Genomic DNA, 16507 nt, shown 5'->3' with positions numbered 1-16507 from the left:
CCACTTTACAAGGACTGCTGATGTCATTCACCTTAGAAGTACCTTTGGTCAGCCATCAGCCCTTTAAGCTCTGTGTCATATGGATTAACTGCTTAACACTGTAGTCAAATAACTAGATAGGTAGGGGTTCTAATTTCAGTGCTGGCTAATGTGTATGTGTATAAGTGGTGGTTGTAAGTATGTATGTTTGCAGGTTACAGTATTTTGAGGCCTATCCCACCCAGTATATTTCTCATTGCCCTACTTTACAAGCGTTGCTGATGTCATTCACTTTAAAAGTACCTTTGGATAGGCCTCAGCCTTATAAACTCTGTGGCACATATGATAACTGTGTAACACTGTAGTATAAATAACTAGATAGGTTGGGGTTCTAAACTCAATACTGGCAACTGTGTGTGTATGTGTGTGTGTGTGTGTGTGTGTGTGTGTGTGTGTGTGTGTGTGTGTGTGTGTGTGTGTGTTTGTGAACCCTATCCTCTGGGTGGGTTATACCATTTTGAGGTGTGTCCCACCCAGTACATTTCCCATTGCCTTACTTTATAAGGGCTACTGATGTCATTCACTTTAGAGGAACATTTGGACACCCATCAGCCCTATAAGCTTTGTGGTGTGTGCAATAAGTGTGTAACACTGTAATACAAATAACTAGATAGGTATGGGTTCTAATCTCAGTCCTGCCAAATGTAAATGTGTGTGTGAACCCTATTCCTGGTGGTGTGTTATACCATTTTGAGGTGTGTTCCACCCAGTACACTTCACATTGCCCTACATTACAGGGCCTGCTGATGCCATTCAGCTTAGAAGTACCTGTAGACACTCTTCAGCCCTATATGATTTGTGCATATGCAATAACTGTGTAATGCTGTAGTACAAATAATTAGATAGGTAGGAGTTCTAATCCCAATACAGGCAACTATAGCACGGTGTGTGTTTGTGTGTGAAGCATATCTCCTGTGTGTATTGGTTATACCATTTTAAGGCATTTTGACCCCCCTCCCCATGGCATTACTTTAAGGAGGAAGTTAATGGCATCTGCCTTACATGCACCATGTTAAACTATCCAGGCCATAACAGTCATCTGTGCAGAGATATATGGAATATCCAGATGTTTGCAACCTATATGTGGTCCGTGTCCACTAACAATGGGCATTTATGAATAATCATTGCAAAATATGTCACAGTTACCATAGTGACAAACATGTCAACATCAGTCATACCTGTCTGAAACATCATGCTGATACCAAGTCTGTTACTCTATCACTTGTCCAGGTATGTAAGAGCAATATATGAGACCAGTTTCTATGTTGGGTGTTTTATCCCACCATCCATGAAGGCATTCCCAAGATTACTTGTTCTAAGAGGTAGTCAGTTATGTCCCTAACATATAATCTCTGTAGTGCATGTGATGTTCTGAAGAAGCTCATGTTGATTAAAAGGAGTGAAAGTGCTTGACTACAAACTCATTTACAGTCCTGTGTTTGGATTTATTGTTTCCATTGATCCTACAAACTTATAAAGTTGGTAGAATAGCAGGCTTTGCATTAGCATAGATAGTCTGAAAGGTATGAAGTCTGCAACTTATAATGTCTGTCATTATTTTTTGACATCAACCCAAAATTATTTGCAACAATTTGAGAGAAAAAGTCAGGTTTATGAGAAAATGGACCAGAAATATGAGGCATGATTCTTGACATTCTGTGTAAATCTGTACAGTTGAGAGGTATGTATGTCTGGCCATGGTTAACAGACATTCAAGGTTATGTAGCAGTATAGTGTGTAAATGTTTGTTGGGCTGAGCAGGGAAAGGGGCAGATTTGAGTGTCATAGATTAATTTCCATCTGACTGTGCATGGTGCTACTGCTGCTGGTAGTCTATCAACTGTGTGTGTTTGTAGGGGCATACTGAGACATGTCCCTTAGAACCGCAGGATTCCAGGTACTGTGTAATTTGGGGCAGTATATATATATATAAGAGTAGTGTGTGACTGGCAAGCAGGATATGTTAGTTGAAATAGTTGTTATACTGTATAGGTCAACTGGCTTACTGGTATGTTGCTGTGACTGTGGTGCAAATGGTTGTGGGTAGACAATTTCACAATGTCTGTTTTCCCTACAGTTACATCCCCATACTGCATGATATATGTGCAAATGCATGAGCAATTCCCCAGAGCTGATTTGCTGTAGTGTTGTGTTGGTCTTACTGTGGTTTGAAAGGTGCTGGGTGAACTGGTTGGCTGCTCTCAGTGTTTTTTCCCTTCTGTTATGAGACTGCAGTCATACATTGCTACTGTCCAGATTATCATAGAGTCCAGAGATGTGGCTCATACTTTTGGTCTGTTCTCCATAATTGTTGTGCATTTCTGACAAATCACTGGGATGATGTGAGCATTGAAGTCATTAAATAATGGCAATCACTTGTGTTTCAGACTTGACATCTATCAGAAAATATATGTTAAAACAAACTGTGATACTCCAGTGACTTTCTAAGCTTATAAAATCCATATTTGAAATATGTCCCTATTTTTGGCCTTTGTCCCCCACTTTGTTAGGCATTGTGCAGATGTCTTGCACTAAGAGGTGGAGTATATATATATATATATATATATATATATATATATATATATATATAGATATACCTCATAGGTTCAACACTTCAAAATGCTGAATTTCATATGGCCGAGACCGTATGATCGACTTTGAAATGTCGAACACATGAAAAACAAAAGTAAATAACAACAAACACTTACCTAAACACTGATAGCAGGGGAGCCCCCCCACACCACCTGTAACTTAAGTATACCAACTCCAAGATCACACTACAGTGCAGGAATGGAAATCTTTCCATTCCACACTGTGCAGAGATGTCAGTTCAGCATTGTCGGCATTTCAAATGTCGATCATATGGTCTCGGCTATATGAAATTCAGCATTTTGAAGTGTCGACCATGTGAAGGGGACCCATATATATATATATATATATATATATATATATATATATATATATATATATATATATATATATATATATATAGATGTGTGTGTGTGTGTGTGTGTGTGTGTGTGTGTGTGTATATATAAATAAATATATAAATATATATATATATATATATATATATATATGTATGTATATATACACAGTATATGTGTGTGTATATATATATATATATATATATATATATATATATATATATATATATATATATATCCGTGGTGGTGGTGCTACGGTAGCGTTGTCACCTCACAGTAAGTTGCTGTCTGGTTCAATTCTCAGCTAGAGCGTCTTCTGCGTAGAGACATGCGTGAATGGGTGTACCTTCGTTGAAGGTTGTGTGTCAGGGCTGGTAACTCGGCACGTAAAAATCAACTACCAATCATTAGTGGACCGGAGTTCTGCTGTGGCGACCCCTAACCGGGAAAAGCTGAAAGACACAAAATATATATATATATATATATATATATATATATATATATATATATATATATATATATCTGTGTCGGTGTGTGTGTGTGTGTGTGTGTGTGTGTGTGTGTGTGTGTGTGTGTGTGTGTGTGTGTGTATATATATATATATATATATATATATATATATATACACACACATGTATGTATTTATATATATATATATATATATATATATATATATAGATTCACTTTATAATCTTGAAATACTGAAACATCAAATTTCAATATATCGAGACTATAAAGTCGAATTTGCAAAATACCAAAACTCCAAAACTCCAAAACCGCAAAAGTAAAAATTGTGAAGTTAAACACACCTACACCACACTACACATACACCACACTACCCACAATACAAAAAACAAACAAAACACAGAGAAACATAAAAACACAATTTAACAAACCTACACTACAAATAAGCGGTAACTGTCACACACACCCTGCATTGCTTCCCATTTAAAATCCTGCTTTCAGTGTCCATGGACACTGAAAGCATTTAGAAAGTGCCGTATAGCATTTTCATAGTGTAGGGAGTGTGTTGAATCTGCGAGCACTACTGAAATATACTCCCTGCACTCATTCAGTGTTCGTGTCCACAGAGCTGTTTTCAGTAGTGTATCTTCATTAATATGAAAGGCACACTGCTGTTTAGGTTATGCAGATGCGAACACCATTCACTCTGTGTAGGACTAACACTACTCCTGCACTGATTGTCCAGCAGGGGCAAGCTGACATCAAATAGATTTAAGCCATAACTGCAATGAATCAAAGATGAATAGTACTTCACTATCAAACACAGTGATTGTGTTATGTGCAACTAGGATTGTAAAGTCATCATCATAAGGGAACAGTTTTGCTTCTGCATAATAATAGACCTTGTACTTCACAAAGACGGTCAAAAGGAGTGGCCCTACTATCAAGCTGTTATGACTCCTTTCCATCTGATCATATAGTGCCTTTCTATTGTATGGCAACACCTGCCATTTTTTTTTCTTTTACTTTTATTTGAAAGCACAGTATTACAAATGTGGGTCTGCCTTCCTAGTCAAGAATCTGTTAAGCTATTTTTTAGAACATACTAGGCTATTAAGCTTATTCATACTAACTCAGAAAAGAATAAGAAGAGTTTTACTGTTAATAATTCTAGCAACATCTTGTACAAGGTTTGAGACAAGTAGTAATCTGCCAGACACAGGTGGCTAATTCAGGGATAGTAGTATTTATTATTTAATTATTACATTTGTTTACCAGGACAGCCTGACCGGGCAAAAAGCTAACCCTTTTCAGTGCAGGACTGGGGAGAAAAGCACCATAAAAATTCCAACATTACATAAAGATCATAGCAAACAGAGGTATACAAGTTATGAATAAAGATACAAAAGTTAAACAGAGTATCATAATTAACAGTGACATCAGGCAATGAGCTATGAATTTTCTTCTGAGATTAAAGCACCAAAACAAAAGATTACTTAAAGAACATAATAAACCAAGGCATATAAGTAATCAACAGATGTATACAAATAATCAGCAAATATGCATTTAAACAGAATATCATTAATAGTAGCATTGTGTAAAGAGCTGTTAAACACATTTGAAAATGAACTTGATAGAAGGAGAGAAAAAGAGGAAAATAAAGGACAAATATCTAGAAGTGAGAGAGAATGTCTTAGGATAGATAAAATGAGGAAGAAGGAGACGCAGAGGACAAGGAGGAGATTTGGGGCAAATAACTACATGTACAATGCTTAGGAAGAAAAGGAGAAAGTAAGGGGCAGGACATTAATAATCCAAGAGTTGTGCCCACACAGAGCCAGGTATATTTTAGGTATTTTCTTGTAGTGCCTTAAAAGAGTTGGCATTTTTTGTTTTTAGAGTGAGAGAAAGGGAGTTCCAAATTTTGGACAGAAAAAGAAATACAAAAGTCATCATCTGAGATGTTAGCTTTTATAATAGTGAATAACATTCTGTAAGTGGATCTCAGATGTTTACTTGGGTTATAACATTGCAGAATATTTTTCAAACCGTGGCATTTGCCTGGACAACAGATAAATTTAAGGTGAGTGACTATTTGAAAAAGTGTAAGGCAATGCTTTAGCTCTAACCACTTATGTTTTTTATGGCTAGGCAGTAATGTGTCAGTTAATAATGACTGATAACAAATTTTGCCACCTTACTGTAGCACTGTTCCAAGGCAGAGAGTTGATTGGATTGTAGGTTAATCAAGATGGGAGCAACATAAAATAGTGTAGGGATGACAAGGGATTGTGCAATAGTTTTTCTGGCATTATCTTTGAGGTACTGCTTGACTCTGTAAGTAGCACATAGCTTACAGTGGGTATTTTTAGTGCATGTTTTTAGTTCTATGCTGGTGTTTTATATATATATATATATATATATATATATATATATATATATATATATATATATATATATATTGCTGAAATTGATTTTAGAGAACAATGTTATTTTATATGAAAGATACTTTTTCTACAGGTTACTGGTGCTGCCATGGGTACTCCCTGTGCTAACAGCTATGCCCACATGGTATTGGCCAAATGGGAATGCAACTTTCTGTTTGATAACCATCCATATGTGAGTTTGGTAGAATGTTACTGTCGGTTTGTGGATGATATATTTTTTATTTGTGAGGGTGACGAAACTTTATCAGCCAGCAGTCAATATTTACATAAGACAATCAACTTTTTAGAGTTTACGTATGCCTTTTCTGAAACAAGCATTCATTTTCTTGATATGCAGATTGTTAGAAATCAAGATGGCTCTACTGATACTATTTATAGCAAAGATTGTAAAATGGTTATTTTGTTGCATTGCAATAGTATGTGTCCCAGATTAATTTATTGTAATAGTTTGAGGGATCAAGTGGTACATACAACATGTCTGACCACCAATATGATCATCTTTCTAATGCTTTTACATCTCTGAGAAAGGGCTTTTTGGATGGGGATTATAATTTTACAGATGTAACAGAAATGTCTGTGTTTCATAAGCATCCTTTGGGTTTGCCTTACTTTCATGGTAATGAGATTTCTTGTACCCCCTTTATAACTTCAATTACTGCAAATAGGACTGATTTCAATGGTTCTGTTCTGTTGAGATTTCATATAACCTATTCTAAGAATATAACTATTGTTTGTGGTATCATTAAAAAAATGGCCTATTCTTTTAGCTAGTAGTGAATCAACACTTTTGCTTTTAGGAATAAATCCAACCTAGGGCAACAGTTGTGTTATTGTAGTGAAAGCACCTCTGTTAGAAGTAACAAGAAAGGGAATTTCTCGTGCAGGCACTGTAACTATTGCAAGTACCTTTTGTGTTCTAGTTATTCTGAGCATCCACTTACTCATACAAGGCATAATATTTTTTACTATGCTGACTGCAATACTGAACATTTGACATATGTTACTATATATGACAAATGTGACTCATTTTATGTGGGCAATACAGACAGATTATTTAAATATAGGATTTATGATCATTTGTATGGCATTAGAAAGCAGAATCCTAAGAATGCCTTATTTAAACATATAACATCTGCAGGTGATGAACACACTTTTAGGTTTATGCTGTTACAAGTAATACATGTAAGTTTCAGTCGTGGAGATATTCAGACAATAACAGGGAAATGCAACTATAACTGGATTACTAGGCCAAATGCAATTAGTCTGCATGATTTGAATGCATACCTCTCAACCTGGAAGCATCAACAATCTGGACAAAGGAGAATAAAAAATAGGTACAAAAGTGTTTGCTGATTAACATAAAATTTGCATGCACAATGGAATTGTGGGATACAAACGTTCAAACACAAACTGAAGAACAGACAACCAAAATATGGTCCCAGACCCTGTAGTAAATGGTAACCATTTTTTTTGAACTATATAGCAATGGTGTTCACTGGGAAGGAAGAAGATGATGAACCTAGGATTTTGTTTTTGGTTACTTGCAGTATGTGGGTTTTGTGGTAAAAGTAGGACATTTAATGGTAGGCAATATTCTAATCTTAGCAAAAGAATATTATAGTTTGCTAGGACCTCCAAACGTCATTCCCTATGGCCTACTTATTAGTGGCATAGCTAAAGTGTGTGCCACTCGGGGCTGTATTTGAGTTTGCTGCCCTACCCCCTCACAAAATCATGGTTGATTGGGACCCCCAATACACAGCCCTCCCCCCTGCAGCCATTTCAATGTCCCATTACTTGGCTATTTCACTTCATTTACCATAAACACTGTAATGTGCATACTGCTTTACTTCTACAATGATTATTTGGATTTGATTTAAAACTTTTATTTTACATTTTTAGCACAAACACCAGTAGACATCTGCTAAACAAAGCAATAGAGTCTCACAATGAAAACAGACTTAGCATTAAAACTTCTCTGCCCTTGAAGCTCACATTCATTGAAACAACATTGAAACTGACATTGAAAGAAAATGCATCTGGCCAGTGGCAGATATAGATTATCTTTGGGTTGTTTTCAAATCATAGGCCCTTGCACATGAAACATACATGTGTTCTTTGATAGACCTTCCCAATTATATTAAATTATATTCCTTGTATAATACAGCATCTTCCTTAGAGCATGTTTTAAATTTTTTGCTTTGAACATTTTTCCAGTAAGCAATGGAACAAAATGCATGAACCAATAATGACGAAACTGCCCAATTCAGAACATTGCCATCATAAAAATCTACTCAGACTTCTACAACCCACCAGTATCAGTAAATATGCACAATCTCTGCAGAAGTAAAAGTCATCTAAATAATTCCACATTAAAGAGAGCTGTAATTAATGAAGAGGTCGCTGTTAGCAAACAACTTTATATTTTATTGTTTCATCTATAAAGTGCCTGTTGCCCTTGAGGAATAAATTGCCTATGTCACATTAAAAATGATAAGCTAGTAATATTGCAATAGGCAATGGATGGCAAACTAACAGGTTCATCGTTACTAGGTAGTGCCACCAAAGAGGACATTCTCAGGGCAGCAGCATCCACCCTGTTTAAAAGTACAACCCGGTACAGTATCAGCAATCCATCTACAGACTGTGGGAGTAGAACCCACTGCCTTCTGCATCAAAAGCAAGTATCTGACCTTTTGTGCTACTAACAACATGAACAGACTTGGCATAAACAGCACTAAACTCCTCTACCCTAAAGAACTATGCAGCACAAGAAATCTGGTAAATGGCAAAATTTATTGGGGGGAGACAAAGGCCCAAAACCAGGGGCACACTTTTAACAATGTTTGAATAATCTTAGAAAATTTGCTAGAATAAAATGATTTGTGTTACCATGCATTTCCTGAAAGATAGGAAGACTGAAACTTAAATGGCTATCATTATTTAGTGAATTCAGTTCTCATGATCTGCCAGAAAACCACAAATTTTAAGAGGAACAGACCAAAAGTATGAACCAAACATTCCAGACATTCTGTAAAACTTTGGACAGTTGAGAACTATGGACTTAACTCCTTGAATCACAGGTAGTGATGATATGGGTAGATAATTTAGGCTGTTGCTCCTTGTACCTAAGGTACAGGGTTTGAGTCTGATTAATACTAGCCACCAGTTATACCTAACTGGGGCATTTTACACACATACGCCCTCCCAAGTGAATGTAACTGCCATTACACACACACACACACACACCCCTAAGAGAATGCAACACACACACACACACACACACACACACACACACACACACACACATCTTTAAGAGAATGTAACTGCTGTTTCTCTCACACTTACCCAACAGAATGCAAGAGATATGATGCCTGCTGTTTCTCTTACACATAAGTGAGGATGAAAGTGTAGAGCACTGCCTTTGGAAAGTAGAGCCCATGCAGCACACAGCACATAGAAAAAAAAGAAAAACAGCTTAACAGATTTCTCCTTGCACACGAGAAAATGAAATCAATGCCTAAGAGAATGTAACTGCCATTTCGGGTACAGGACGTTTTGACCCCACCGATTCGCCCCCAGATGATTTGCCCCTGACTGATTTGACCCCAGAAAACTGCAACTACGCAAACTATCATACTGTACATGTTGTGAAAGAACTTGGTCAAGAAGGAAAGCACAGGAAATTAATTTGCTTCTGAGGCTGCTTTGCCTATACAATCACGAATCACAAACAACTTACATTGATCGTCATTTCCAAAAAATAAATAACTTGAAGTATTCAAAAATCAATGCCAAGATATAGACAAGTGAGTTATTCTTGAAACTCCATGTTGCAAAAATGTTTAATCAATACCAAAAAAAAAAAAAAAGGAAAGTGAAATTGTACAGAATGGCTATCAAACATGTACTGTACAAGTATACATTAGAACTTATATGATGCCAAAAAAAACCCTGTAACTCTCAAAAACAAACACATCAAACACACTAAAGACAGAACATTCACTATACTTAAGGAATACTACTGGATCAAGTAGCTCAAGGAATCCTCTATAAAAACATTAAGGCAGAAACCTTAATATTAAAAGATGCCATATCTGATGAAAGAATTTGCAATATGAATAAAAACAGTATATAGTCATAACTTATCCCCGAACACTCCATAAAGAGAATGTTATACATCAGTGCAGGTCTAATTTAAACATCATAAATCCTTGAGTAAGCTGAAAAAGCAATGTACCTGTAAACAGCAAATTAACCAGCAGAAAAGTTTTGTCTATCAATTAAAAAGAAAATCACCAAAGAAAGCTGAAAAAGACTTATTTAAAAGATGACTGGAACAAGAATCACAGATGCAATAAGGAAGTTAACACAGATGAGACAAGAAGGCTAGCTAGCACTGTAAACTTCCGGGTAGTAAATTAACCAAAATACAAAGAAAAAACATGCACAAAAAGTGTTATTATTGAATAATGATAAAGTATATATTAGAATATGTCTGGGGTCGAATAGTCTGGGGTCAAATGGTCTGGGGCTGAACTGTCCTCTAAAAAAATCACATATAAATTAATACATGAAATTACATTGAAATGCATTGTGTTCGAACTGTCTGGGGGTGAACGGTTTGGGGTCGAACTGTCCGGGGTCGAATAATCCTGCTTCCGCCATTTCTCTCACACCTACCTAACAGAATGTAAGAGATATGATGACTACCATTTCTCTCACACATAAGTGAGAATGTAAGTGTAGAGTACTGCCTTCTGAAAGTAGAGCCCATGCAGCACACAACACATAGAAAAAAGAAAAACAGCTTAACAGATTTCTCCTCGCACATAAGAAAAAGAAATCAATGCAGCAAAACAGCTTAACAGATTAAGAAAAGAAAATGTGGTGAGTAAAAAGTCCAAACAGTGCTGGCTGGAGACTACCATTTGTTTTTCTCACACGTAAAGTACGAGCAACAAAAATACTGGTAAACATTATTTTAAGCCCCACAGTCTTTTTTTTGCCTTACCTGGAGGAGCTGGGGAAAAAGATGCACTGCCTGAATAACACATGGACCGGTCTGCAGCAAGTTATATTAAATTAAGTAATGGTTCAGGCATTCTAACAGTCTGCCTCATGAAGTTGATGTTATTGCACATGCCCTGCACATGATGGCATCATTCGTCCAAAAAAACTTAAAAAAACCCTGGGAAATTCGGAAATTAAAGGGGCCACTCAGGGATTTGTGGCACCCCATTATTTTGCCCTCAAAACTGGTATTTACTGAGGAATTCGGTATGGTTGAGAGGTATGTTTGAATGAGCATTACACTTTTAAACCTAAATTACTTATGAGGAAATTGTTTCATTCATTTTAAACACATGACTTTCTTAGGATATGTATCTCTTGCCTTTTATCTTTGTTTTATACCACTTGAGAAAACATCTGGTTGAAGTGACATGCTTGTTGGATTGTATAATAATTTTCCTTCTGTGCATGGCCCCAGCTGTGTTTTGTTTTTGGGTCTATATTGGTGTTGTTAGAGGAAGTGATATTGAAATTATATTTGTTGTCAGTCGAATGCTTTGGGATAAATATGATCAGTTTCTTTTTTGTTAGGATTAAGGAGCAATTATGTATCAGACAGTTAGGAGAAAGCATTTTGGGTGAGTTATTTTAATTTATCTATGCTTTTAGCAGAACAGCTGATTGTTCAGTCATCTACTTACTGAATGGTAGTGACTTGTTTAGGAGGTAGGTGGAAAACTTTAATAAATGTATTGAATAACAGGGGAACTAAAATGGATCTTTGATGGACATCCACAATAATGGGAAGGAAAGAGAAGATGTTATTTTGCCATTTTGCTGCCCATAGCCAATTGTTGACTTAGTGGGAGAACCAAAATAGTGAAGTCTCATGTATTCATAAGCAAGCTAATTTTTGAAGAAATTTCTGGTGGGATACCATGTTGAAAGCTTTGGGTAAATCTAGGAAAAGTGCTGTCAATAGTTTGCCAAGCTGTATTCAGGTCTCTTAAAATGATTGTCTCAAATGTGATGTTACTAGATGCCCAACAGAGAAGTTTTTCAGCAGTTACTATGTTATTTCCAGAGGTAATGTGAGCTCCTATAGTACAAAGGCTTTTGTGCACATTAATTTGTAAGGATTTTATAATTATTTCTGCATTGAAGAGTTGAGGTGGACTTATATGAGACCTAGAGTAGTTTAAAGAATTCATGTAGATAATGTCCACCCACCACCTTTTTATGGATTCTGTCAAGTCTTAAGTTGTTATATCCCTGCAGTAAGATTATCTGTTTATTTCTTGTTTAAGCCAAGTTCGTATGCTACTAGTTCATCTGGAGAGTGGTAGGCTACTCAGACATGAAGGTCAGTAGGTTTGTTTCTTATACTTCTAAGGTTAGCTGTTTAGAGGTGGAAACCATATAACTTTGATGAATAATTATTTTTTGATATGGCACACTTGAAAAATTTGTTGAGTGGCTGTTGGACTTGGTTTAATACTTTATTTTGAAGAGGTGGACATGGTGAGTATGAAGAGTTGTATATATAGGCAAGTGTTGGTAAGAAGTAAGGGATACAGCAGTTATGAGAATTATAACACTGTAGATGTGGGCTACTTAAGGATAACATTGAGGGAAATGAGAGAGGAGAAGGAGAAGTGAAGGTACAGATTAAAGATATATATACTGTAGATAGATTGATAGATAGATAGATAGATAGATAGATAGATAGATAGATAGATAGATAGATAAATAGATAGATTACACACACACACACACACACACTCACACACACACACACACACACACACACACACACACACACACACACACACACACACACATACATGTTAAAACTAGGGACTTAGAAAATGGAGTGATGTGAAGGTAAGAGGAAAAATAATTGTTAAAACTAGGGAGTAGATTGAGGGTGATACTGGTTAGGTATTTAAAAGAAAAATGAGAGTCTATTTAAATGAAGCGGTAGGATAGGAGAGGAGCAAGAGAGAAGCTTAGCTTAAGGTCTGGTTGGCTGGAGTATTAGAGATGTGAGGAAAATGCGACTGTGAAATGTCTAGAGTTATGTGCATGCTTTTAATAGGGTGGGAAGTAGGTGAGGTTCTGGGAGGAGACCAGGTCCTATAACTGTAATGGAATGGGGGAGGTGACTGGGGAATTGGGGATGGGAAGGCAGTATAGCTGGGCAATAGCTCCCACACAAAGCCGTTTCAAGCCTATCCAATTTCCCTTTTTGTGGTCTTGAATTAACATACTGCATTTGGTTAGAGGCTGGCCCTACCCATCCTATGGTTATAATAATACATTACCCTTAACAAAAATAACTAGGATTATACAATAGATAATTTGAGGGAACCCATACATGGGATAAAGCACTGAGAAGCTGGCTCTGTCCATTAATAGTACAGGGGCAGTCCTGTGGTAACATTTCTATTTCCCATCTGTAGATCCAAGTTGCTCTTGAATATGGGCAAGGATGGACTTTGTTTTATGTAGATGGGGTGTCTGTTCCAGAGCAGTGGTATTCTCTGTGAGATATAGCTGTATCGCCAAACCGTTCTGTTGATGTTGCAGAAGAGGGTTCAATGCTAGAGCAAGTATTTCTGATGCCATTTAACTTGCTGACATACAGTAAATCGATCAGTATTAGACTGGAAGATGCTTTGAATGTCAGACACAGGTCAACTTTTAGCAGTATTTAGGATAATGAGTATAGTGCCAGGGCTTTGAGTCAGCCCATGTAGGACATGTTGTTTAAGCCTTGTACCCTTTTATTAGGTTATCTCTGTGAGCATTCCAGTTGTTGCATGTGTCTGGGCAGATATATGCCAAAGGAGGCAGTATACTTAATGACTGGCCTAATAAGGGCTGAGTAAAGGGGAACAATGGGTTCCATAAATATAGACAGATCACCTTTTTTATAAGCTGTAATATACACACACATATATATATATATATATATATATGTATATATATATATATATATATATATATATATATAAAAATATATATACAATTTGATATATATATATATATATATATATATATATATATATATATATATATATATATATATATATATATATATATATGTGTGTGTATATATATTTGTGTGTGTGTGTGTGTGTGTGTGTGATATTTTGTTGTTGAATTTTACTTGGCTTGAAGAAAATAATTGTGTGTTTTGTTTAGACAGTTAAATCAAGTTTCTCAGCTAATGCAATGTCATCCAGAAAATTCCCTCTAGGTCTTTAGTCATGGCACCTTATTTCTAATCTTTTCTACCTTTAGTTCTACTTTTGTAACTGAATCATTTATGCAAAAGATAATGTCTTCTGTAAGGCCTGATGCCTGTTTCCTATGGATTTTGTCTATGAAAATCTTTCTGCTAATGGCAAAACTGCATCAGGACAGCATATAAATTTTGAAGATATGCTTTTAGAAAGTTACTTTTATTTTTCCTCTAATCTTACAATCCAAGGTATCACCATAGTTCAAATAATCTTATTTTGCTGCATCCTAAAAGTGGGAAGGTGGCCTTGTAGGTCAGTGGGTGTGAGACATACTACCCTATGTTTTGACCAGCTGTCCCTTGAGACAAGCTATCTTACCTTTCATTTTGCAAAGTGCTCTCAGATGAGTCAGCACACCTTTCAGTTGGCTATTATCAAATCAATCAATAATAACAGACATTTAAAAGTTAGAATGTCCAATTTTCCTTGTTCATTCTTCCAGCTAACTTTCCTTAACTTCCTATAATTGTCTACTCTTATGATATGGTAATTTACACAGGGTGCTTCCTGCCTTTAAATATAAAATGAGATTTGGAACAATACCCATCCCTCCTTTCAGACAGATCAGATAGTCAACAACTGATACTCAAAATCAAAGAAAAAACAAAGAAAAAACCTATGATCTTGGATACAACTAAAGAAAAAAAATCCTAATGTTCCTCATACTTAGAGCATTCAGTTCAACAACAATAGCACAACTGAAATAATTAGTTGGAAATACCCAATAACCTTTAATTACAAAAAAAAAACAAAACAAAAAAAAAACAAGATAAAGCTATTAATAACAGAGGACAAAGGCTGTTAATAACAGAGGACAAAGACACAAAATGGAGGACAAATTGTAAATGTTGCTTTTATGAACCTATAAAGTTGCTAGAATACACATTTTCTGAAGGATATGTAGTCTGAAAGGCAAATGTATGTCATTATTTAGTGACTTCAATAGATTTGTCAGAAAATATCAAATGAAAATCTGGACAGTCTGCAAAACTCTGGACATTTGAGCAGTATAACATGGATTATGACTCAATGCTCCACCAAACTTTCACTCTAATATCCAGTTTACCGATACTAAGGTAAATAATCTATTTGTAGGGCCAAATAAATGTCACACTTTCTTATCTCTTTCAGATGGAATAGGAAAAAGCACAATTGTACTTTCCACACTGTTAAAATAAATACACATTTACATAAGCATACATATACATAAATATACAACTGTTATACTAGCTAAATAACTATTTACATCCAGACTATCTTGTTTATACTTTACTAGTCAGACTAGCTTGTTGTTGCTGTTCAAGTTATACTCTGAAACTTGTATAAAGCTGTTAAATAAGTTGACTTCATTGTATTGTATATATTCTATATTATTTGCCATTTGTAATATAAATTTTTGCCTTGAATGACTATAGCTGTAACTGGAGCTTTTCTCCTTGGGTCTCCACTGAAAATGGGCCTCTGGTCCAGCAAGTCTAACCCGGTTAACAAATGACAATAAATAAACAAATAAATAAATAAAATGGGGTCTCACACTAGTAGTCTCTTTATTAAAACATAATCTTACCTTCCTCCAAAGTAAAATAATGTTTGCAGGTTTATTATCCTAACCCTTGCTAAGGAAATATCAAAGTAACACTCTTTCCAAAGGTAGGTAGCAGCCAATACAGCAATGATCAACAAAACTTCTTGGATCCCTTGAAACTCTTTAGTCTCAGTTTTTTTTTTTTTCTTCCTTTTTTTTGTAATCAGATTGCATCAGAGAATACACACCAACAATCTCTTATCCCTAAAACATTCACTCTTTAATCTGTAAAGTCCTTCAATAAACTCCATATGAATATTCCTTCTTAATACTTGCTCATGATACATGGCAGTCTACCCTACTACTGTGAGAGCCATCTTATCTTTCAGTAAGTTTTACTCCAAACTAAAAAAAAAATCTTCAAACACACTCATTGCAAATGCTTTCAAAAATAAGTATTGCACAGACAGTTCTGTTCCATTATCCTAAAACTTCCATTACACTGGCAATCTAACTTCATCCAGTCTCTAAACAGATAGAAAAATGCCAAACGTTTTACATAGTTATACAACTGCCTTCCTAATTGCGGTTCATGATTAGGTTCATAGATTCATTGGTCCTTACTAGGCTATTGAACTGTGAGGTTCTTCACAAACCCTGCATTCTAATGCTCATTATTAGCCCTTATATTTTGCAGTGCAAATATCTAAAGATGGGCTGAATAGGTATACATTGGGGAATTACACATTTGCCATATCCTGGGGGCCAATGATGTTGAGCTGG

Source organism: Protopterus annectens, chromosome 11.part0, assembly GCF_019279795.1.
Source record: "Protopterus annectens isolate FY-2018-M chromosome 11.part0, PAN1.0, whole genome shotgun sequence".
NCBI lineage: Eukaryota > Metazoa > Chordata > Ceratodontiformes > Protopteridae > Protopterus > Protopterus annectens.
This window is presented reverse-complemented; position numbering follows the sequence as displayed.